This window comes from Choloepus didactylus, chromosome 6 (genome assembly GCF_015220235.1).
Source record: "Choloepus didactylus isolate mChoDid1 chromosome 6, mChoDid1.pri, whole genome shotgun sequence".
Lineage (NCBI taxonomy): Eukaryota > Metazoa > Chordata > Mammalia > Pilosa > Megalonychidae > Choloepus > Choloepus didactylus.
The window spans coordinates 88,916,473-88,942,343 of NC_051312.1; the positions used below are offsets into that span (position 1 = coordinate 88,916,473).

The following is a 25,871-nucleotide window of genomic DNA, read 5'->3' on the forward strand; positions in this document are numbered from 1 at the left end:
ATTTGGTCAGTCTTTTAAATTTCAGCCATTCTAGTGGATGTGGAATGGTATTTCATTATTGTTTTAATTTGCATTTCTCTAGTGAGAAATGATTTTGAACATCTTTTCATGTGTTTATTTGCCTTCCATATATTTTCTTTGGTGTAATGCCTGTTCAAGACTTTTGCCTATTTTTAAATTGGTTTGTTTTTTCCTTATTGTTGAGTTTTGGGATATCCTTTATATATGTTGGATATAAGTCCTTTTTAAGGTACCTGCTTTGCAAATGTTTTTCCTTGACTGTGGTTGTCTTTTTATTCTCTTAGTGTCATTTGAAGAGCAGAAGTTTTTAATTTTGATCAAGTCCAGTTGATATTTTTTTTCTTTTGTGGTTTGTGTTTTTGGTGTTATATGTAAGAATTCTTTGCTCAGCTTAAGTTCACAAAAAGTTTCTCCTTTGCTTTCTTCTAGAAGTTTTGTAGTTTTAATTCTACATTTAGGTCCATTTTGTGTTAATTTTTATATATGATGTGAAGTATGGATTCAAGTTCCCTTACGTGCATTTGGATGTCCCAATTGTTCCAGTACCATTTGCCTTTGCACCTATGTTAAAAATCAGTTGTCTTTGGGTTTTCTTGTGTATTTTTATTTTATTTTATTGTTATTATTGGAATGATGAAAATGTTCTAAAATTGATTGTGGTGATGAATGCACAATTATGTGATGATACTAGGAGCCATTGACGGTATACTTTGGATGGATTGTATGGTGTGCGAATATATCTCAATAACATTGCATTAAAAATCAATTGTCCTTATATTTTGGATTTATTTCTAGACTCTGTTTTATCTCTACGACTGATCTGTTTGTCCATCATTATGCCAGTACCATGCTGTTTTTTTTAAAATAATATTTATTTTTAAATACAAAAGTAATGCATGTATAATGCAAGAAAATCAGAAAATACAGACTAGCACAAAGAAAAAGAAACTTGCAGGTAATCCTGCCACGCAGAGATGACCACTTTATCATGTAATCATTTAGGTATATATGGGGCTAGTTAATTTATTTTCATATGTATATATATGTACAAACTATATTTATACAAAAATACAGTTCTGTGCATACTGTTATTAAACCTGTTACTTCTCACTTAGCAACAAATCACGAACATTTTCCCCATCAGTAAATACTTTTCCCTTGTAACTTGATTTTTAAAGGCTATGTAGTATTCCATTAACTGATTTCACTTTTTAAAAATGCGATTTTATTGAGATATAATCACATAATATACAGTCCTCCAAAGTGTACAATCAGTTGTTCAGAGTATCATCATATAGTTGTGCTTTCATCACCACAATCAGTCTTTGAACATTTTCATTACTCCAAAAAATAAAATTGAAATTAAAATAAAAAAGAAAAAAGAACATCCAAGACATTCCATTCCTTCCCCCATTGTTCATTTACTTATTTACTTTTTTTAACTTATTCATTTTTTTAACTTTATCAAAAAATTAAAAAACAAACAATAAAAATACATTTCAAACAAAACCAAAACAGGAATAAGAAAAAACAAATAACCTAAAGTAACTACATTGCTTCCAGCATGTTCCTACCCTACCCCAAGAAAATAAACAAAGGAGTAAGGAAAACAAATAACCTAAAATAACTACTTTGCTGCTAACTTGTTCCCACCATACCCCCCAAAATTAACAAACCATAGTCGTTCCTGAGCATTCCCATAGCATTAAGTTTATCTTCTGTAACTTATCGGTTCTTATCGTTCCCCCTTTACTGTTTGCTGTCTATTGCTGGGTTCCCTGCATTCTACAAAATAAACCGTTTATTTTACATTTTTTCACAGAGTTCACATTAGTGGTACCATACAATATCTCTCTTTTTGTGCCTGACTTATTTCACTCAGATTATGTCTTCAAGGTTCATTCAGTTGTCATATGTTTCATAGAACAACTTATAAATTGGCAGAAGTTAGCAATGCAGGTTTTAAAAAACAAGAGGAAAAGAAAAGAACCAATTTGCAACTTCTCCACTGTACCATTTATTCATACAGGAATTTAGATTATCCATCTAACTCATAAACATATTACCCATTAAAAGTTGAGTTTGAATGGTTAAAGTGTCAGTTTCCAAATCTTTTTTTAAAAAATTCAGTTTTATTAAGATATATTCACATCATACAGTCATCTGTGGTGTACAATCAACTGTTCACAGTACCATCACATAGTTGTGCATTCATTACCTCAATCTATTTTTTGAACCTTTTCCTTATACCAGAAAAAGTAAAAATAAGAATAAAAAAGAAAAGTAAAAAAGAGCACCCAAATCATTCCCCTCCTCCCACCCTATTTTTCATTTAGTTTTTGTCCCCATTTTTCTACTCATCCATCCATACACTGGATAAAGGGAGTGTGATCCACAAAGCTTTCACCATTACCCTGTCACCCCTCGTAAGTTACATTGTTACATAGTCGTCTTCAAGAGTCAAACCACTGGGTTGCAGTTTGACAGTTTCAAGTATTTACTTCTAGCTATTCCAATACATTAAAACCTAAAAAGGTTTATCTATATTGTGCGTGAGAGTGCCCACTGGAGTGACCTCTCAAATCCATTTGGAATCTTTTGCATTCCCCTTTTGGTCAAGAAGATGTTCTCAATCACATGATGTCAGGTGTAGATTCATCTTCAGGAGTCATATCCTGTGTTGTCAGGGAGAGTCACACCCCTGCGTGTTAGGTCCCAAGTAGTGGGGAGGGTAGTGAGTTCACCCGCCAAGTTGGCTTAAGCTAGGGAGAGAGGGCCACATCTGAGCAACAAAGAGGTACTCAGCGGGGAGACTCTTAGGCACAGTTAAGCAGGTTTAGCCTCTCCTTTGCAGTAACGAGCTCCATAAGGGCAAGTGCCAAGATAGAGGGCTCGGTATACCAAACTTCCAGTCCTCAATGTTTGTGAGAACATTAGCAACAATCCAGGTGAGGAAGTCCAACACTTTTGCATTTTCCCCCAGCTCCTTAGGGGCGCCCTGTTATTCTCTGCCCAAATTACTTTGGGATGTGTCGCTATTTCACACTAACCTGTACAAACCTACCAGGTCTCTCTTCCTATTCAAAGTTCCATGTAATTATGGTATTTGAACAAACTGTATGAGTTAAATTGTTTAGGAAATACAGATCCTGCACCAAATAAACATCTCTTCCCTTGGTCTCACGTGGAAGTTGAAGTTGTAAAACACAGTCAGTATCATCCTTTACCCTTTGGCCCAATTTGCCCTAGTCCTAACTACAGTACCATGCTGTTTTGATTACTGTAGCTTTATAGTAAGTCTTGAAATCTGATACAGTTAATCATCAAACTTTGTTCTCCTTCAAATTTATTTTGGGTAATTTTGATTCTTTGTATGTTCTAATGAGTTTTAGAATGAGCTTGCCAATTTCTATGAAACAAATCTGGAATTTTGATTGAGATAGCATTGACTCTAGTCAATTTGATGAGAATTGACATCTTAATATCATGTCTTCAGACCTATCAACACAGTGTATCTTTCTGTTTATTTAGGTTTTCTTTAATTTCTCTCTGTAGTGTTTTGTGGTTTTCAGTGTACAGATCTTTCATGTATTTTGTCTGATTTACTTTAAATATTTCACATTTTTTGATGTTACCATAAATGGTATGTTTAAACTTTTGATTTCCACTTTGTTGCTAGTATGTAGTAATAAAGTAGATTTTTATATTTTGATCTATCCTAAAACTTGGCTAAATTCATTTAATTACTCTAGTAGCTTTTTGCATATTCTGGTACATTTTCATGTAGATGATCCTGTTGTCTGCAAATCATGACAGTGTTATTATTGAAGCACTTACACTACTTATTTCAAGACATTATAATGTTGTTGTCGTCAAAGCTGTGTAGTATTAGCATAAAGAAAAGACATATAGATCAATGGAACAGAATATAGTCCTGAAACATACATAGTTAATTGACGTTCATTCAGAAAAGTGCAAAAATAATTCACTGGCCAAAGAACAGTCTTTTCACAAGGTGCTGGAATAAACTGAATATCCTATGAAACAGTAAGTGAACCTTGATCCCTACTCACACTGCAAAAATTAATTAAAAATGAATCATAGATCCAAATATTAAAGCTAAAACTATATAGAAGAAAACAGTTTTGATCTTGAGGTATACAGAGATTTTTTAGAGAGGAAACAAGAAATGCTAATCATAGAAGAAAACAGTTGATATATTGGACTTTATTAAAGTCAAACATTTTTGCTCTTTAAAAGACACTATAAAGGAAATGAAAAGGCAAGGCAGGCCTGATCCCAGTGAAGATGGCAGAATGAGAAGCTTAGAATAACCAGCATGAACTGACAGAAGCATCTTTCTTAAAGCTCAAGAAAACTGTTAAACGATTGCAATAACAGGGTGAATGTTGACTCAAGAAAAGGGCAATTTAAAAATGGTAATATCTCTTGGCATCTTTCTTGGCCCCTCCCATATCATCTTGACAGCTTGGCACAGAGCTGGCCTGCAGTCCCAGAATAGGTTCCTGGTCCGGTTCCAGAGGGAACAGAGTAACCTTCATGCACATACCCAGAGTGTGTATGTCTGGCCTAGTCTTTTTGGTGGGGGCCTGAGGGACTGAACCAGGGCACTCATTGTGGCCTCAGTGTCCCAGAATTTGTCCTGTGTGTAGAAGGCAGCTCACAGAGCTCTCTTACAGAATGCTGTGGGAGAGCAGTGAAGTTGTGGCTGCCTTGGACAAGGGGTTGCAGGCTGTGGTACATACAGTGCAGTGCCCAGTACCATGAAGAACCTGTTTCTTAGGGAAGAAGGGACATTTGTATCCATGTAGATGAGGGAATTCCTAGGGCTGCACACATGTCCAAGACAAGATGTATGTGCAGAAAGGACCAGCGAGGCCCCTACACTTTGGCCTTGAGCTATTTTCTGAACTCATTGTATGGATAAACTCAAAGGAGTGCACTCCCACAGGTCAATCTTTAAAGACTGGGAAAGGTGTTTTCTTGTTTTCCTTTGTATTTTTTGTTAGCTCCTGGCATTCAAGGAAAGCCCTGTTCACAATACTAACTGGATACAAGCATAAGGAACAGCCACCTCAGAGTCTAGATTCCAGCAATAATATATTAAAATATAAAATGCCCAGATTTTAACAAAAGATTACAAAACATACAAAGAAATAGGAGCAATGACCCAGGCAAAGGAGAAAATTAAAGCATTAGGAACCATCAATGAGGAGGACCAAACCTGGGCCATACCAAAGACTTTAAAAAATGGTCCTACATGTGCTCAAAGAGCTAAAGGAAAACATGGACAAAAAGCTAAAGAAAACCAGCAAACTTATAGATGAACACAAACAGAATATCAGTAGAGAGATGGAAATTATGAAAAGGAACCAAATAAAGCTGAAGACCAAAAAATTCCCTGTTGGGGTTCAACAGCAGATTGGAATTAGCAGAAGAAAGTATCAGTGAATTGAAGATAAGACAATTGAAATCATCCAGTCTGAGGAGCAGAAAGAAGAAAGAATGAAGGAAAGTGAACAGAGCCTGAGGAACCTGTGGGACACACTTAAGCATACCAATACACACATTACGGGAGTCCCAGAAGAAGAAAGAGAAAGAGGCATAAAGAATATTTGAAAAAATAATGGCTGACAAGTTCCCAAATTAAACCAAAGACATAAATATACACATCTAAGATGCTCAGTGAACTCCAGATAGGGTAAACTCAAATAGACCCACACCATGACATGTTATAAGCAACCTGTTGAATGCCAAAGATAAAGAGAGAAGCAAAGTGTCATGTACAAGGGAGCCTCAGTAAGATTAAATGTCAGTTACTCACTGGAAACAATGGAGGCAGGAAGGCAATGGGATGACCTACTTAAAGTGTTGAAAGCAAAAGTTGCCACCAAGGATTCTATATGTGCCAAAAGTGCCTTTCAAAAATGAGGGAGAGATTTTGATAAGAGTAGTGAATGACATGGAAAAATATAAACGCCAGTGCTCTTGTATTTTGTAATTTGTTGTATTTTGGTTTGTAATTGCACTTCTTACTTCCTACAGGGTCTAAAAGGTAAATGCATAAAATGTAACTAGAAATCAGTGGTTTTGGACTCAATGTATAAACATGTAATCTGTGACAAGACTATATAAAGTTGGGGGACAGGGGTACAGGAGCATACTTTGCATATACTATCGAAGTTAAGTTGGTATCAAAGCAAATGAGATTGTTACATATTTAGGATGTGAAATTTAAGCTCTGTGATAACTACAAAGAAAATATTGGAGATTGTGCAAGCTCATAAAGACAGAAAGAATACAGGTTGCCCGGTTCAGGGGGCTGGGGAATGGGGAATTAAGGCATAATGAATATAGGGTTTCTGTTTGGGGAGATGGGAAAGTTTTAGTAATGGAAGGTGGGATTCATCACATTGTGAATGTGATGAATCCCACTGAATGGTATGCTTGGGAGTGGTCAAGATGGGAAAGTTTATGTTGTATATGTGTTCCCACAATAAAAAAAAAAGAGAGCAACTAAAGAGACAATGACAATTAAATGTGGGTTGGGATTCTGAATGGGATCTAATAAGGGAGGAAAAAAGGCTCAAAAGGACATTATTGGGATGTGTGAAAAAAATGGAATGTAGACTGTAAGCTTTATGTCATTGTTAAATTTCTTGAACTTCATAACTGCACTTAAAGTGGCTACATAAATGAATTTCCTTGTTCTTAGATAATGCGCATGGTATCTTAAGTGTTAAAGGGGCATGATGTATACAAACAAGTGTTCAGAAAATTGATAAATAGATAGTTTGATAGATGGATAGATAGAATGATATGGCAAATTGGTAGATCTGGGTATCTGGGAGGATAAGGGTTTGTTAGAGTGCTCTGTATAGAGTTTGTATTACTTTTGTAACTGTCCTATGAGTTTGAAAGTATTTCAAAGTGAAAAGTTTTTCAAGAAAAGAGGTAAGGCAAAGACTGGGAAAAATAATCTCAAAATATGTATCTAATAATGGACTTGCATCAAGAATATATAAAGAACTCATGCATCTAATAAGGTTAAAAGAAAAAGGCCAAAGTTTGAACAGACACTTCAGAAAAGAAGTTAGGCTGCTAAGCTCATGAAAATTTATTCAACATAATTAGTCAGCAGGGAAATAAATATTAATGAAACCACAATGAGGTATCACCTCATACATACCCTCTAGGAGAGCTAAAATTAATAGACTGACAGTTCCGAGTGTTGGTGAGAATGTGAATCAGCTAGAATTCTCATGCATTGCTGGTGGGAGTTTATAATGATATAAATATGATGGGAAACATTTTGACAATTGCTTTATAAATTTGAACACAAACTTGCTATGTGTCCAAGCAATTCCACTTTTATTTAGCCAAGAGAGACAAAAACATTTGTCTACAGAAAGACATGAATGTTCATAGCAGCTTTACTCCAAATAGCCCACACTAAATAAAACCCAAATGTCCAAGAATCAAATGGATAAACTATTTGTGGTGTATTTGTACACTAGAGTGTAACTTATTCCTAAGAAGGAATGTCCTAGTAATAAACTCAGTAACATGGATAAATTTCAAAAATATCATGCTGAATGAATGAATGAAGCCAGATACAATAGAATATACGTTGTATGATTTTTATAACAGGTGTTCTAGTTTGCTAATGCTGCCAGAATGCAAAACACCAGAAATGTATTGGCTTTTATAAAAGGGGTTTATTTGGTTACACAGTTACAGTCTTAAGGCCATAAAGTGTCCAAGGTAACATATCAATAATGGGATACCTTCACTGGAGGATGGCCAATGGTGTCCGGAAAACCTCTGTTAGCTGGGAAGGCACATGGCTGGCATCTGCTCCAAGTTCTGGTTTCAAAATGGCTTTCTCCCAGGATATTCCTCTCCAGGCTGCAGTTCCTCAAAAATGTCACTCTTAGTTGCACTTGGGGTATTTGTCCTCTCTCAGCTTCTCCAGAGCAAGAGTCTGCTTTCAATGACTGTCTTCAAAATGTCTCTCATCTGCAGCTCCTGTGCTTTCTTCAAAGTGTCTCTCTTGGCTGTAGCAGCTTGCTCCTTCTGTCTGATCTTATATAGTGCTCCAGTAATTTAATTCAGACCCACCCTGAATTGGGTGGGCCAATACCTCCATGGAAATTATCCAATTGGAGTCATCACCCACAGTTGGGTGGGGCACATCTCCATGGAAACACTCAAAGAATTACAATCTAATTAACACTGATAGTACTGCGCACACAAGATTACATCAAAGATAATGGCTTTTTCTGGGGGAAATAATATATACAAACCGGTACAACAGGCAAACTTATCTGTAGTCACAGTAATCAGATTAGTTGTTGCTTGGGTTTTAGCAGGATGGGAGATTAATTACAAATAGGCATGAAGGGACTTTCTGGGGTGGTGAAAATGTTCTGTATCTTGCTTAGGGAGATAGTTACATGGATATATACGTTTGTCAAAACTCATTGAACTATACATTCCATATGTGTTCATTTTATCATATGTAAATTATGCCCTCATATAGTTGGTTTAAAAAATGAATTCTAAGTGGATTATAGATCTAAATGTGAAAGGCCAAATAACAAGTTCCTTTAAGATAACATGGGAGAATATTTTCATGACTTAGGGGCATGCAAAATTTCTTAAAAAGCACTAACCATAAAATAAAAGGTTGATAAATTAGACTGCATTAAAACCTGGAACTTCTTGCAATCTAAAGACATCTGAGAATGAAAAACACAAGCTGCTGTGTCGAAAAAAAAAATGTATGTGCATATATATACACCTGTGTATACATAGACTATGTTTATGTATATGTTTTCCCTAACAGTGGATGAGGCTGTCTGTAACCTAGAGCAATGCGGACCTTCTACATATAAAATAGGAGTCAGAGTTACCATTAATTCCTTTCCCGGTTCCCAAGGAATAAGAATACCTATCCATCTGAGTGGCATTTTCCAGTGTAAGCCCTACCAGATTTGGTGGGTGCATCTGGGTATGACCTCTGGCAATCTCAATATGAGCCCCTGTTCTAATTGGAGGACTACCTTGTTCCAGGCTTAATTCTATTATTATTGCGGATGGAGTGGACAACGGGGTCCTGAAATGCTTGTATGCTGAGGTTTGTCCAGTCATCGGTGCACTATTTATTAGCTTCATTGCTTCATGTAAATGAAGTGCCTATCCATGCAATGAGTGGTGGGAAGATAATCGCTGCAGCTGTTGTTTAAAATAACATTCTTCCTTTCTGTCATGCCAGCAGCCTAGGGGTTGTACGGCAGATGAAAGTATCAGGCATTTTCTCTTTCTTGTGCCCAGTGCTTGACTTGGTGATCTGTGAAGTGGGTGCTTTGGTCACTTTCAATGTGTTTTGGGTACCCATATATATGGGAAAGTTTCTTGAGTCCATTTGTTGATGCTTGATTCGCTTGTCGACATCCAAAAGCCTGCAGAATGGCAGAAGCATTAACTACGTAGCTTAGTGTGTACTTTTGTCCTCTGACAGAAGGAGTCGTCATATATAGTCTTATTTGCTAACATTGCCTGGCCTGTGTTCTCTGTTGCATCTGTCCCATGTTATGGGTAGGGGGCATCTCTGAGGAGTGCATGTTGGACAGGTCATAAGCACATTGCTGTGTTTCAAAGGGATTTACAATTTTTATGTAATTCCCATAAAGTCTTAGAACATTTATGTGCTGATTTATGGTGTAGCCAATCTTCTTAGTCACGGTTTTCATCAACCCATCTAATTTTAGCTAAGGTATTGGCTTCCAAATTTCCTGGAGGCAGTGTGAAGTATATGGACTGGAACGTGCCAGATTGTTATTTTCGCTTTGGATTTTGTGCCCTAATCCAGATATTGTCCCACAGGGCTTTACCCTGTATGTCCTTACCAGCTATGGTCCATTTTCCTGTTGCCATTGTCCCATCACATCACAATACATGGCCCAGCTTTCGGTGCCTATGGAGACCAGCATAGGTTCATGGACTTAACCATCCAGGTGGCTTGTAGCTCAGCCCACTGGCTGCTCTGATGTTCTCCTTTATCCATCCGTATGGTGTCCCTAGTTATCTAACTGCTGTAGTTCACCATCAGCAGGGTTGTCCTCTGCAAGAACCATCAGTATACTAGGCATCTTCTGATGGATCTCCTACACCCTCTATTAATGATGCTACTTTCCCTGTTGCTAGCATGGATGGTGTAGAGGAGTTTGGATTCTCTATATACATTAACTGACTCCAATAATTTATGTAACTCTTCAGATAGTGGGCTGGTATGGAGAGGACTTCATTGTTGTAAATAAGCATGCCATTTTTGTAGTGTGCTAGCCTGTGTACAAGCACTTTGGGGTCAAATACAAGTGTCTTTGACCCATCCACTTATTGGCAGAGACATTCACAGTTATTGGCAAAGACGTCGTTATAGGCTCAGTTTGCATAAGAGCAAGGTATACTGCTAACAGTTTTCTTTTAAATAGGGCTGTATTGTTGTTCTGTCCTATCCATAGCTGGGACCAGAATCCAAGTGGTACTCATGTCCCGTTTTGTTTTTACCACAGGCCCCACCTGAACCCTTTTGGGTAGCTGGCAACATCCCGTTCACAAGCTTACCCTGCTATTAAAGTAGCTAGGGAGTGGATCTGTTTTTCAGCTAGTTTTGCTTGTTGGAATGCTTGTTCAGCCTCGGGATCCCAATACCAGTGAGCCCTGTCGCCCCCCCCCACATTTTTTTTTTTAAATCAGTCTTTATAATAGTCAAAGTATTTGAGTTAAGTGGGATATACAAAGGATCTCCAGTAATTGAATAAGCCTATAAAGGCTTGCAGTTCCTTTATGGTGAGGGGAGTTGGACACATTTGTACTTTTGTGACCCTGCCGGAATGACCTTTGTCTTACCCAACCAAACCACCCCTAGGAATTTCACAGACTGTTCCGACCACTGGATCTTGACATTATTGATGGCTCATGTTTGACCCACTACAAGGCGCTATGATGGCAGGGCTGCCATTTATAGGGATGTAATACTATCAGAAGTAAGCATAATATTGTCAATATAATGAAACACAGCAACATTTTGTGGTTTTTCTCATCTTGCTAGATCAGCTGCCCTCATTCCATGACAGATGCTGGGGCTATGTATGTACCCTTGTGGCAAAATCTGGAAAGTCCACTGCTGCCCTCCCCACGTAAATGCAAATTGATCTTGGCTCTCTTCAGCTAGTGGGATAGTGAAAAAGGCATTACCTAAGTCTAATACATAATGGAACTCTCCTAACTGCTTCTCAATACTATAAGTTATTGAGAAGCATTGCAATATTTGGCACTGCTTTGTGAAGAGAAGGAACAACCTTATTTAATTCTCTATAATCAGCTGTCATTCTCCAACTACTATCAGGTTTTTTCATTGGCCATACAGGACTATTAAATGGGCTCTGTGCTGGTTGTATGATCCCCACTCTGGCTCGTCCTTTTAATGTTTCACTGATTTCAGCATGTCTAGCCAGGAGACAACATTGTTTGGTTTGGGTGATCCTCCTAGGTGGAGACAGGTGCATGGGGGACCAACCAGCAGCACCCCGTAGAATTGATTTCACTGTGAAAATGTGAAGGCAAAATTCGCCAGTGGTGGTAGAAAGGCCTAGGTCTTGTAACACATCCACCCCTAATATATATTCGGGAATGGGAGAAATATATATAATATACTTTCAGGAGGTGGGGGGTGAGGTGCCCAATTTGTAATGTTAGGGTAGTTTGCACTACTTGTATGGTTTTCCCCCATACCCATGTATCACCTTTAGGGGTCCATTAAATATCTGGGGATTCCTGTAGATGAGTGTGTACTCTGCTCCAGTATCAATAAGGGCTACAATGTGCAAATAGTTTGTTGAAGACCAAACAGGTAACTAGCTCTACGTGAGGCCTCCAGTCGCCTGCTGTTGCCCATATTTACAGGCAACTGTGGCCCAACCTCTGGTCTTCAAGGGTGTGGGGGTATGCACCCCCTTATACCAGACTTACTTTCCTCAGGGGAGGCTGTGGGAGTGATAAGAGTTGGCATAGATTGCGATGTAGGCAGAGAGGCTGATATTTTTTTTTCCTTAGGCAGCTTTTGCCAGAGTCCTACTAATATAACATTGAGTTGTTTATTTTTTTCTATTGTGGTGCCTGCAGCAATTACATTGCCCATAGTAGTTTACAGGTTACACATATAGGCCCACTCTGCTCCTTCCCTTGCAAAGTCTCTTTGGTTACTTTCCTTACTGCTTTCAACCATATTATTTCTGTCTCACCCAAGTCTGCTATTGTTTGTGCCACCTGGTAAATGGCCTGGCCTACTGGAGGGCTTAGAATAGCTACTTATGTCCCAAACTAGACTGGAGGCACAGTTTGAATGATTTTATCCTTCATACCGGCCATGAACAGCTCATCATAAGGTCCACAAAAGTGTTCAGCGTATGCTGCATGCTTCATTCCTAATTCTCTGACTATATTCTGTAATTCATCCATAGATAACCATTTTCCTATTGTGGACTGCAAATCCCTTCAGTAAGCCAGGCCAGTTTTGCAGCTAAAATGCACCATACTAATAAATTTTCAGTGCCATTAGGTCTTTGCCATGCCTGGTAAAGATGCTGATGAAGAGAGGGATGTGTAGTTATGCTAGCCATTTTTTGCTATTTCTACCCCTGAAAACATAATACTGTTTCTCCCTACATCCCATAATCTTAGTAAACAAGCCACTGGGCCCTTTTATTTAAACTTTTCTGTTACTCTACTCATTCTGCAGAGGTATACTTCCTCATTACTATTTGCTTCTTGCTGGGATATCTTCCTGAGGGTCATCGGGATTCCTGGTTGCTTTCATTTTTTGTAATATTAATGGCCTTGCTTGCTTAGGCTTGTCTTCAATTTTATTTTCCTCCTCCTCTTCTCCTTCTACACTCTTCCCGGAATCCCACACCTTTGGGTCCCAGCCTTCCCTCTGGATAATGACTGGGACTTGCTGCATCAAGGCATCCTCCTTCCATGCATTTTTGCCACTTTACATGACATTATTTCAAATTGTCCCTCTTGGGTTTGTACCTTTTTTGCTAATACATTAGCATTGTTGGAATATGCTAATCTAATATCCTTTTCTAGAGATAAAGCCTCTTCTAATCTCCTTACTTCAGTTTCTGCTTTTAATTGGGCTTCAGTACCATATCTAACTTCCAATAACAACAGCCATGCAGTGACTGTGATTACTTCTTTTCCTTGTGATTTCCATCCCCCAACCCAGGTTCTCATGACAACACCCCATCTTGTGTTTTCAGGGCACCCCCATACTCATGCACTGGGCCGAACTGTTCTAAAAAATGGGCTACCTTCCCCCCAACTTCCAGTATGGCTACCCTGGGATTTCCCTCATGGATTCCTGTTTCCCTCAGATTGCTTTCATTTTAGGTCTCCTGGCTAACTTGCCAATTGTCTGGCCATAAACCTACAGAACAGGTTCCAGCAAAATTTGATGGGCACTTAAGACTGAAAAATGGAGCAGGTCACTCTATATAGCAAAATAGTAACAGTTTATTAGGAAACTTACAAATTAGGAGCTGGTCCAGGGTGGCTGCAGGAAGTTCAAAGTGGCATTCTGTGCTGTTGTGTGGATTACAGGGAGTTATACGGGTTAAAAAGAAGGCGCGCACAGAGCCATGTTGGGAATTGCGAGATCATAAACATGTCTCTTTGAAGTTAATGATATTTAGCAGGAGTGGTCCTAGTACAGACAGCTCTCATGCTTAGGAATGTGCATGTGTGCTTTAAGATGAACTTATGGCTGAGGTGGCGTTTGCCTTTTCTAGGAACTTATGGCTTCTCTAGGAGTTTATGGTCTCACAACTAGGGGAAAAAATCAAACATCTTAGAGAAGAAAGGCCGAATATGAGAACAGGCACTTTATAAAGGAGGATTTCCGAATAGTCAATAAACATATGAAAAGGTACTCAACATCTTTAGTCATCAGAGAAATGTGATACCGATGTATACCCACTGGAATGGCTTAAAAAATACAAATAGTACTGAGTGTTAGCAAGGCTGGGAGCAACTGTCATTCTCCTACATCACCATGGGAGTGTAATTAACTGGTTTGGAGCATCTACTAAATTTGTACAACCAATTTGGCAGCATCTCCTAAGGTTGAATATGCCCACACCTTATGACGCAATAGTTTCTCTTCTAGAAACAGAACAGCATGTATACCAGGATACATATTCAAGAATATTCATAGCAGCTTATTTGTAAATAGCCAAAAAGTAGAAAGTACTCAAATATCCATCAACAATAAAATGTGTTAAACTGTTTTATAGTCAGACAATGGAATATTATATACAGGAATGAGAAGAAACGAAGTCTCCCAAAATGAATGAATCTTACCAATAAAAGGTTGAGTGAGTAAAACAATTTTATGGTTTTAGAAGCCTGAATCACTGTTAACTTTTGGTTGAGAAATAGGCAGAGTGGGGTTCTGGGGTATTTAACTAGCAGTGTACATTTCTTGATCTGGGTGGTGGTTACACAGATGTGCTCATTTTGTATAATTCATTATGCTGTAAAATTATGATTTGTACACTTTTCTGTGTATATATTATACTTATATAAAAAATTAGTGAGGGCAAATGAAGATATTCCTGAAAAAACTGCACAGTCATCTTGGTAGTGTGACTGAGTATGAGGTTCATATTTAGAAGTCAATAGCTTTTCTCTCTCTACTCTATTAATTAGCATCTGGAAGTGGAAGCAGTAAAATCCATTCCATTACAGTAGTGGATAGTTTCACTTTGGTGCAATCTGTGATTTCCTGTTGAGGCTCATAGTGCTTGCCTCTTGTTTTTATCTCTGGGGCTTCTTTGTTGTAGCTGCTGCAATGCCCACAATGGGAATTTACTCAAGTTGCACAAGCCGAAGTGAGAGACATTTAACACCCCAAGGGGGAACTTTGATCAGTGGAAGGTGGGAGTCAACAGATACCTACTTCTTTTTTCCTCATCTCAGGCTGACTGTCTTGAGATGCATTTCATAGTTTCTCATACTGTCTTCTGTAGCTTGGTCCACTATGACATACCTTTGTATTGGCGCTCCATCTTTCCCTATTATGCCATACCCTCCCCCCCCAACTCCTGCTCTCTAATAAAGTATTCATGCATAAGCCTTCTTCTCAAACTCTGCTGAGCCCCCCACAACAAAGAATCATCTAGCCCAAAATGTCAGTGGTGCTGAGGGTAAGAAACCCTCGTATCTGATGCTAAAGGTGTACTCTAAAATATAAGTGCTTTAATATTCAAGCTCTGTGAATTTGGGAAATAAACACTGAGTCTTAATTTTTCTGTCTACGAAATGGTAATGAGAAATAGATTAAAACACAACTCTTAAGGATTAAGTGAGATAAGCTGTATAATGCAAATGCTTAATGCCAGATTTATGGCAAGATGGTGGAGTGGTGAGGTGTGGAATCTAGTTACTCTTCTAGGACAGCTGATAAATAGCCAGAAACTGTATGAAACAGCTGCTTCAGGAACTTCTGTGACCGGTCACGCATCATACACCAATGTGGAACAGGTGGAACGGCTGAGATCACAGTGAAAATTAAGTTTCCCTGGCCAGGGGACTAATGCTCCTCCACCTGACGCACAGCAGACTTTCTTGGAGCTGGTTTCCCAAGGGCAAAATAAACAATCCGTGCTTGGAGCAAGAGGGGTGCTCAACCTGGCCCCAATTGCAGAATTAATTAACAAATTTTGGACTGCTGAATAAAAGTTCCAAGCACAGATAAACCAGGAGCAGGCATGAAAGGATGTGGGAGGAATGAGTCTGGCAGTGAGCAGGCAGGGCTGACATCAACAACAACAAGAAACAGAGACTTTTGGAGTTGCAGGTGTTCAGAATACTGGAAAAGGGCTGGGCTCCAAGAAAAAGGGGCACATAGAAATGGGTACCAACTTGGGCTCTGGCTTCCAAACCCAGGGAGCTGGGGTCTGACTCTGAAAAGGGTTTTTTTTTTTCCTCTTTTCCTTTCTTGCTCTCCAACTCTTTACCTTTTTGCTTTTCAGTACTTCCCCAGGCAAGGGTGGAATTAAGAATTAAAACTGTACAAGAGTAACTATTCAGGTGAAAGAGATAATAGCCTAAAGGGCTTATCTTTAAATAGTCCATACCAGGACTGACAAAATTTAGGGGCCAGGGAAAGGCCTTGAAAAGGGATTTCTTCTTCCTTCCTTCCTTGCTCCCTTCCTTCCTTCCTTCCTTCCTCCCTCCCTCCCTCCCTTCCTTCTCCCTCCCCCCTCTCTACCTCCCTCCCTCCCTCCCTCCCTCCCTCCTTCCCTCCCTATTCTCCATAGCTCTTCACAAAAAGCCTCAGATATTTGCAATTGGCCGCTGGACCCAGGCAAGGGTGGAACTAAGATAGGTCTGAGAGACAAAGCAATGAGTCTAGTGGGGGAGACAGTTCCCCCAGGATGAGGTGGGACAGGGCTCATCTTAAGTGGTGGCCTTCCTTCAAAGAACTGAGAGCCCAGGGGCTGAAAAACAGAAACCAGCTTGAGTCAGTCACACCCCTGGCAGGAACAGGGTGTGCAGAGAATTAAAGGCGCCTGTGGCATCTCTTTATAGTGGTGGCACTGTGGGCTCACATGTGCCATCTTCTGGACAGGGTAAGAAAAGCAAAGAGTGTATAGGTTTTACAGGAGGGGCTGACAACCTTCAGGGTCTCATTCTCAGGGAAACTCCATACCCTCTTCCTGAGACCTTGGCCTGTTTGTACTGAGAATATCTGATTGGGGTCAATCATATTTGGGGAGACCCTCTCACAAAAAGATTACATAGAGGCAGGGCAAGAACCAGAAAACAAGGGGTGAAAAATTCTGATCAACTAAACAGAACCTGTTAGAGGTCTACAGTAAGTTGAACTGAATGCCAATGGATAGAGAACAGAGCCAACAAATGAGAAAACCCTAAGTAAAAGAGTGAAAATGAGAATAAACTGAACAAGAAAATCAGATGCCTAGAATTACGTTCTTTGAGAAAATCAGTAAAATTGATGGACCCTTTTTTGTTGTTGCTAACAACAAAGCAGATGCAAATAAATACAATCAGAAATGGGAAGGAGACATAACTACTGACCCCACAGAAATAAAGGAGATAATGAGAAGATACTACAAGCAACTATATGCTAATAAACTAGACAACTTAGACAAAATGGACAGCTTCCTAGAAAAGCATGAACAACCAACATTAACTTGAGAAGAAATGGACAACCTCAACAAACCAATCACAAATAAAGAGATTGAGGCAGTCATCAGAAAGCTCCCAAAAGAGAAAAGCCCAGGACCAAGTGGCTTTACATGTCAATTCTGCAAAGCATTTGAGAAAGAATTAGTACCAATCCTGCTCAAACTCTTCAAAAAAATTGAAGAGGAGGGAAAGCTACCTAACTCATTCTATGAAACCAACATTACCCTAATATGAAAGTCAGACAAAGATACTATACAAAAAGAAAATTATAGACCAGTCTCTTTAATGAATATAAATGCAAAAATCCTCGACAAAATACTCACAAATCAAATCCAGCAGCACATTAAAAGAATTATCCACAGTGACCAAGTGGGATTTATTCCAGGTATGCAAGCCTGTTTCAACACAAGAACATCAATTAATGTAATACACCACATCAATCAATCAAAGCGTAAAAAACCACATGATCATCTCGATCAATGCAGAAAAGGCATTTGGCAAAATTCAAATCCTTTCTTGATGAAAGCACTTCAAAGGATAGGAATAGAAGGGAACTTTCTCAATATGGTAAAGGCAATGTATGAAAAACCCACAGCTAACATCATACTCAATGGGAAAAGACTGAAAGCTTTCCTTCTAAGATCAGGAACAAGACAAGATGCCCACTGTCACCATTGTTATTCAACATTTTGCTGGAAGTTCTAGCTAGAGCGGTTAGGCAAGAAAAAGACATAAAAGGCATCCATATTAGAGGGGAAGAAGTAAAACTTTCACTGTTTGCAGATGACATGATCCTGTAAGTATAAAACCTAGAAAAATCTACAGCAAAGCTACTAGAACTAGTCAGTGAATATAGCAAAGTGGCAGGCTATAAGATCAACATGCAAAAATCAGTAGTGTTCCTATATACAAGTAATGAGCAACAGGAGGAGGAAATCAAGAAAAGAATTCCATTTATAATAGCAACCAAAAGAATCAAATATTTAGGAATAAACTTAACCAAGGCTCAGAAGTCCTATACACAGAAAACTACAAGAAACTGCTAAAATCCAATGGGACCTAAAATTAAAAAATGGAAGAATATACTGTATTCAGGGATTGGAAGACTAAACATAGTTAAGATGTCAGTTCTACCTAAACTGATTTATAGATTGAATGCAATGCCAATTAAAATCCCAATAACTTAGCTTGCAGAAATAGAAGAACCAATAACCAAATTTATTTGGAAGGGTAGTGTGATGGTTAGGTTCATGTGTCAACTTGGCCAGGTGATGGTACCCAGGTGTCTGATCAAGCAAGCACTGTCCTAACTGTTGCTGCAAGGACGTTTGTGGCTGGTTTATTAAATCATCAGTCAATTGGCTGCAGCTGTGACTGATGACGTCAACAAAGGGCGTGTCTTCCACAGTGAGAGAATGCAGTCAGCTAGTTTTAATCCAATCAGTTGAAGACTTTTAAGCGAGACAGATAAAGGACCTTCACCTCTTCTGCTGACCAATGAAATGTTTCCTGAGGAGTACGTCGAAGTTGCCAGTTTATTTCCTGAGGAGTTCATTGAACACGTTCATCGAAGTTGCCAGTTCATTTCCTGAGGAGTTCATTGAACATCTTCATTAGAGTTGCCAGTTTGCTGCCTGCCCTATGGAATTTGGGCTTGTGCACACCCACAGTTGTGTGAGACACTTTTATAAATCTTATGTTCATAGATATTTCTCGTTAATTCTGTTTCCCTAGAGAACCCTAACTAATACAGGTAGGGTGCCCTGAATAGCCAAAATATCTTGAGAAAGCGGAACGAAGTGAGAGGTCTCACACTACCTGACTTTAAAGTGTTCTGCAAAGCTACAGTGGTCAAAACAGCATGGTACTGACATAAAGATAGATACACTGACCAATGGAATCAAATTGAGTGTTCAGAAATAGATCCTCTCATCTACAGACAATTGATCTTTGATAAGGCAGTCAAGCCAGTGCAACTGGGACAGAGCAGCCTCTTCAATAAATGGTGTTTGAAGAATTGGATATCCATATCCAAAAGAATGAAAGAGGACTCCTGTCTCACACCTTATACAAAAGTTAACCCCAAATGGATCAAAGACCTAAACATTAGCACTAAGACCATAAGACTTTTAGAAGAAAATGTAGGGAAATATCTTAAAGATATTGTGATAGGAGGTGGTTTCCTAGACCTTACACCCAAAGCGCGAGCACTGAAAGAAAAAATAGATAAAAGGGATCGCCTCAAAATTAAGCACTTTTGTACATCAAAGGACTTTGTCAGAAAAATAAAAATGCAGCCTATGCAGTGGAAGACAATATTTGGAAACCACGTGTCAGATAAGGGTTTACTATCCAGAATGTTTAAAGCGATCCTACAACTCAACACAGGAAGACAAAAAACCAATTAAAAAATTGGCAAAAGACATGGGCAGATACTTTTCTGAAGAGGAAATACAAATGGCTCAAAAACGTATGAAAAGATGTTCAACTTCACTGGCTATTAGGGGAATGCAAATCAAAACCACAATGAGATATCATCTCACACCTATTAGAATGGCCATTAAAAAAAAAAATTTCAAGTGCTGGAGAGGATGTAGAGAAAGGCGCACTTAATCACTGTTGTTGGGAATATAGAATGATGCAGCCACTCTGAAAGTCAGTGTAGCGGCTCCTCAGGAAGCTAAGTGCAGAATTGCCATATGATCCAGCAATTCCATTACTAGGTATATACTTAGAGGAACTGAAAGCTAAGACATAAATGGACATTTGTAAACCTATGTTTATAGCAGCAGTATTCAAAATTGCTAAGAGATGGAAACAGCCCAAATGTTCATCAACAGACAAGTGGATAAACGAACTGTGGTACGTACATACGATGGAATATTATGCAGCTGTAAGACAGAACGAAGTCATGGAACATATAACAATGTGGATGAACCTTGAGGACATTATGTTGAGTGAAGTTAGCCAGAAACAAAAGAACAGATTCTGTATGGTCTCACTAATAGGAACAGACATTAATGAACAAACTTTGGGAGTTAAAAGCTGACAACACAGGGTATCAGGAGATAGAAAGAGGTCGGAGACCAGCCATTTGATGCTGAAGGACTACAGAATGTTTAGGATTGATTGCATAGATCCAGAAATAGATAGCATAATACTGTGTGATGGTAGCACAGTATTGTGAGTACACTGAACAAAGATGTCTGTGAGTAAAGCTGAAAGAGGTGGGATAGGAAAATGTATGACACCAGAGGTAAAGATAGATGATAAAGACTGGGACTGTATAATGTGGCAAAAACTGGAGTGGCCAATGACTGTTACTAAATATACAAATATAAAAATGTTTTTGCATGTGGGAAAGCAAATGAATGTCAACCATGTGGAAAGTTGAAAAGGGAATGGTATTCAGGAAAGAACGTAATCAAAGCAAACTGGAGTCTATGGTCAACAGTAACATTGTAATATACCTCCATAAAATGTAACAAAGGCAATATGCCAATGCTAAATGTATATGAGAGGGGGATATAGGGGAGAAATATGGGATTCTTGGTAGTGGTGTTATTTGCTGTCCTTACTAGTATATTTTATTGTATGACATGTTATTTTTCTTTTTATCATTTTTTTCTTATTGCTAAAAAAAAATAATTTTTCTTGTAATCAGTATGTTCAAGTGCTGATTGTGGTGATAAATGTACAACTTTATGATGATACCATGAACAACTGATTGTACACTGTGAATAAATGTATGGTATGTACACTGTGGATAAATGTATGGTATGTGAATATAACTCTATAAAATTGTAGGGAAATGTATATATAGGAGTAAAAGTGTTGGAGAAAACATGGTGAGAGGGATGATGCCTCACCAATGTGGACTAACTACAATGTGTAAGCTCAGAATTGAATCTTAGAACATAGCCTAACGTGGACATAATAATTGTAATAGTCCCTAGATTGTAAGCTCTTACAGCAGTTAACTCTATCCCTGAACTGTAATGCCTATCTCTAAACTTCGAGATGCTTATCCCCTAATGTATAACCTGATTGGTCTCTGGAACAATGCATATTTCTGAGACACCTGAAACTCAGAGCTAGGGCTCAGCAGATATGAATGTCAGTATTAGTGCATACAGCCACTGTTAAAAAAAAAAAAAAGCTGAAAAAGATCCCAGACTTCAATTAGTGATATGAATGAAGCAGGTCTGGTAAAGACCAGGGCAAGCCAGGCCAAAGGGTAAAGGTTGAAACTGATTGTGTTTTAAAACTTCAACTTCCATATGAGACCAAGGGAAGAGATATCTATTTGGTACAGGATCTAAATTTTCTGAACGGTACAACTCTACAGTCGATTTGTTCAAACACCGCAATTGCATGGAACTTTGAATAGGAAGTGAGATACGGTAGGTTAGTATAGGCTGGAATGAAATAGTGACACATCCCAGAGTAATTTGGGCAGATAATAAAAAATCTATTTACAGCCTCCCCCTCCCCAGCCCCGAGGATCTGGGGGAAGGTGTGGATGTGTTGGACATCCTCACTTGGACTGGTGTTGATGTTGTCACAAACATTGGGACTGGCGGTTTGATGTGCTGAGCCCTCGATCGTGGGACTTGCCCTTATGAAGCTCGTTACTGCAAAGGAGAGTCTAAACTTGCATGTAATTGTGCCTAAGAGTCTCCCCCTGAGTACCTCTTTGTTGCTCAGATGTGGCCCTCTCTCTCTCTAACTGAGCCATCTCGACAGGTGAACTCACTGCCCTCCCCCCTACGTGAGACCCAACTCCCAGGGTTGTAAATCTCCCTGGCAATGCAGAATATGACTCCCGGGGAAGAATGTGGACCCAGCATCGTGGGTCTGAGAGTATCTTCTTGACCAAAAGACGGATGCAAAATGAGACGAAATAGTTTCAGTGGCTGAGAGATTTCAAATGGAGTCGAGAGGTCACTCTGGTGGACATTCTTATGCACTATATAGATAACACCTCTTAGGTTTTAATGTATTGGAATAGCTAGAAGTAAATACCTGAAACTACCAAACTCCAACCCAGCAGTCTGGACTCCTGAAGACAATTATATAATAATGTAGATTACAAGGGGTGACAGTGTGATTGCGAAGACCTTGTGGATCACACCCCGTTTATCTAGTGTATGGATGAGTAGAAAAATGGGGATAAAAACTAAAGGACAAATGAGGTGGGATGGGGGGATGATTTCGGTGTTCTTTTTTCACTTTCATTTTTTATTCTTGTTCTGGTTCTTTCTGATGTAAGGAAAATGTTCAGAGATAGATTGTGGTGATGAACGCATAACTATGTTATACTGTGGACAGTGGATTGTATACCATGGATGATTGTATGGTGTGTGAATGTATTTCAGTAAAACTGAATTTAATAAAAAAAATTATTAAGAGGCAGAAGGATACATTCTAAAACAGTAGAAACCTCAGATTTTCACAGACAAACAAATGCTGAGAGAATTTGCTAACAAGAGACCTGCCCTACTGGAGATACTAAAGGGAGCCCTACAGACAGAGAAACAAAGAAAGGACAGAGAGACTTGGAGAAAGGTTCAGTACTAAAGAGATTCGGTATGGGTACAATAAAGGATATTAATAGAGAGAGGGGAAAAATATGACAAACATAAACCAAAGGATAAGATGGCTGATTCAAGAAATGGCTTCACGGTTATAACGTTGAATGTAAATGGATTAAACTCCCCAATTAAAAGATATAGATTCGCAGAATGGATCAAAAAAAATGAACCATCAATATGTTGCATACAAGAGACTCATCTTAGACACAGGGACACAAAGAAACTGAAAGTGAATGGATGGAAAAAAATATTTCATGCAAGCTACAGCCAAAAGAAAGCAGGTGTAGCAATATTAATCTCAGATAAAATAGACTTTAAATGCAGGGATGTTTTGAGAGACAAAGAAGGCCACTACGTACTAATAAAAGGGGCAATTCAACAAGAAGAAATAACAATCGTAAATGTCTATGCACCCAATCAAGGTGCCACAAAATACATGAGAGAAACACTGGCAAAACTAAAGGAAGCAATTGATGTTTCCACAATAATTGTGGGAGACTTCAACACATCACTCTCTCCTATAGATAGATCAACCAGACAGAAGACCAATAAGGAAATTGAAAACCTAAACAATCTGATAAATGAATCAGTTTTAACAGACATATACAGGACATTACATCCCAAATCACCAGGATACACATACTTTTCTAGTGCTCATGGAACTTTCTCCAGAATAGATCATATGCTGGAACATAAAACAAGCCTCAATAAATTTAAAAAGATTGAAATTATTCAAAGCACATTCTCTGACCACAGTGGAATACAATTAGAAGTCAGTAACCATCAGAGACTTAGAAAATTCACAAATACCTGGAGGTTAAACAACACACTCCTAAACAATCAGTGGGTTAACGAAGAAATAGCAAGAGAAATTACTAAATATATAGAGATGAATGAAAATGAGAACACAACATACCAAAACCTATGGGATGCAGCAAAAGCAGTGCTAAGGGGGAAATTTATAGCACTAAACGCATATATTAAAAAGAAAGAAAGAGCCAAAATCAAAGAACTGATGGATCAACTGAAGAAGCTGGAAAATGAACATCAAACCAATCCTAAACCAAGTAGAAGAAAAAAATAACAAGGATTAAAGCAGAAATAAATGACATAGAGAACAAAAAAACAATAGAGAGGATAAATATCACCAAAAGTTGGTTCTTTGAGAAGATCAACAAGATTGACAAGCCCCTAGCTAGACTGACAAAATCAAAAAGAGAGAAGACCCATATAAACAAAATAATGAATGAAAAAGGTGACATAACTGCAGATCCTGAAGAAATTAAAAAAATTATAAGAGGATACTATGAACAACTGTATGGCAACAAACTGGATAATGTAGAGGAAATGGACAATTTCCTGGAAACATATGAACAACCTAGACTGACCAGAGAAGAAATAAAAGACCTCAACGAACCCATCACAAGCAAAGAGATCCAATCAGTCATCAAAAATCTTCCCACAAATAAATGCTCAGGGCCAGATGGCTTCACAGGGGAATTCTGCCAAACTTTCCAGAAAGAACTGACACCAGTCTTACTCAAACTCTTTCAAAACATTGAAGAAAATGGAACACTACCTAACTCATTCTATGAAGCTAACATCAATCTAATACCAAAACCAGGCAAAGATGCTACAAAAAAGGAAAACTACCGGCCAATCTCCCTAATGAATATAGATGCAAAAATCCTCAACAAAATACTTGCAAATCGAATCCAAAGACACATTAAAAAAATGATACACCATGACCAAGTGGGGTTCATTCCAGGCATGCAAGGATGGTTCAACATAAGAAAATCAATCAATGTATTACAACACATTAACAAGTCAAAAGGGAAAAATCAATTGATCATCTCAATAGAGCATTTGACAAAATCCAACATCCATTTTTGATAAAAACACTTCTAAAGGTAGGAATTGAAGGAAACTTCTTCAACATGATAAAGAGCATATATGAAAAACCCACAGCCAGCATAGTACTCAATGGTGAGAGACTGAAAGCCTTCCCTCTAAGATCAGGAACAAGACAAGGATGCCCGCTATCACCACTGTTATTCAACATTGTGCTGGAAGTGCTAGCCAGGGCAATCCGGCAAGACAAAGAAATAAAAGGCATCCAAATTGGAAAAGAAGAAGTAAAACTGTCATTGTTTGTAGATGATATGATCTTATATCTGGAAAACCCTGAGAAATCGACGATACAGCTACTAGAGCTAATAAACAAATTTAGCAAAGTAGCGGGATACAAGATAAATGCACATAAGTCAGTAATGTTTCTATATGCTAGAAATGAACAAACTGAAGAGACACTCAAGAAAAAGATACCATTTTCAATAGCAACTAAAAAAATCAAGTACCTAGGAATAAACTTAACCAAAGATGTAAAAGACCTATACAAAGAAAACTACGTAACTCTACTAAAAGAAATAGAAGGGGACCTTAAACGATGGAAAAATATTCCATGTTCATGGATAGGAAGGCTAAATGTCATTAAGATGTTCCTTCTACCCAAACTCATCTACAAATTCAATGCAATCCCAATCAAAATTCCAACAACCTACTTTGCAGACTTGGAAAAGCTAGTTATCAAATTTATTTGGAAAGGGAAGATGCCTCGAATTGCTAAAGACACTCTAAAAAAGAAAAACAAAGAGGGAGGACTTACACTGCCTGACTTTGAAGCTTATTATAAAGCCACAGTTGTCAAAACAGCATGGTAGTGGCACAAAGATAGACATATAGATCAATGGAATCGAATTGAGAATTCAGAGATAGACCCTCAGATCTATGGCCGACTGATATTTGATAAGGCCCCCAAAGTCACTGAACTGAGTCATAATGGTCTTTTCAACAAATGGGGCTGGGAGAGTTGGATATCCATATCCAAAAGAATGAAAGAGGACCCCTACCTCACCCCCTACACAAAAATTAACTCAAAATGGACCAAAGATC

The 25,871-nt window shown here is 38.5% G+C and overlaps 1 protein-coding gene across 1 annotated transcript in view; it reads left to right on the forward strand.

The window, feature by feature from the left end:
* Positions 1-25,871, forward strand: part of RNF169 (ring finger protein 169) — a 139,075-nt gene that overhangs the window by 68,942 nt on the left and 44,262 nt on the right. The gene's annotated exons all lie outside the window — the stretch shown is intronic.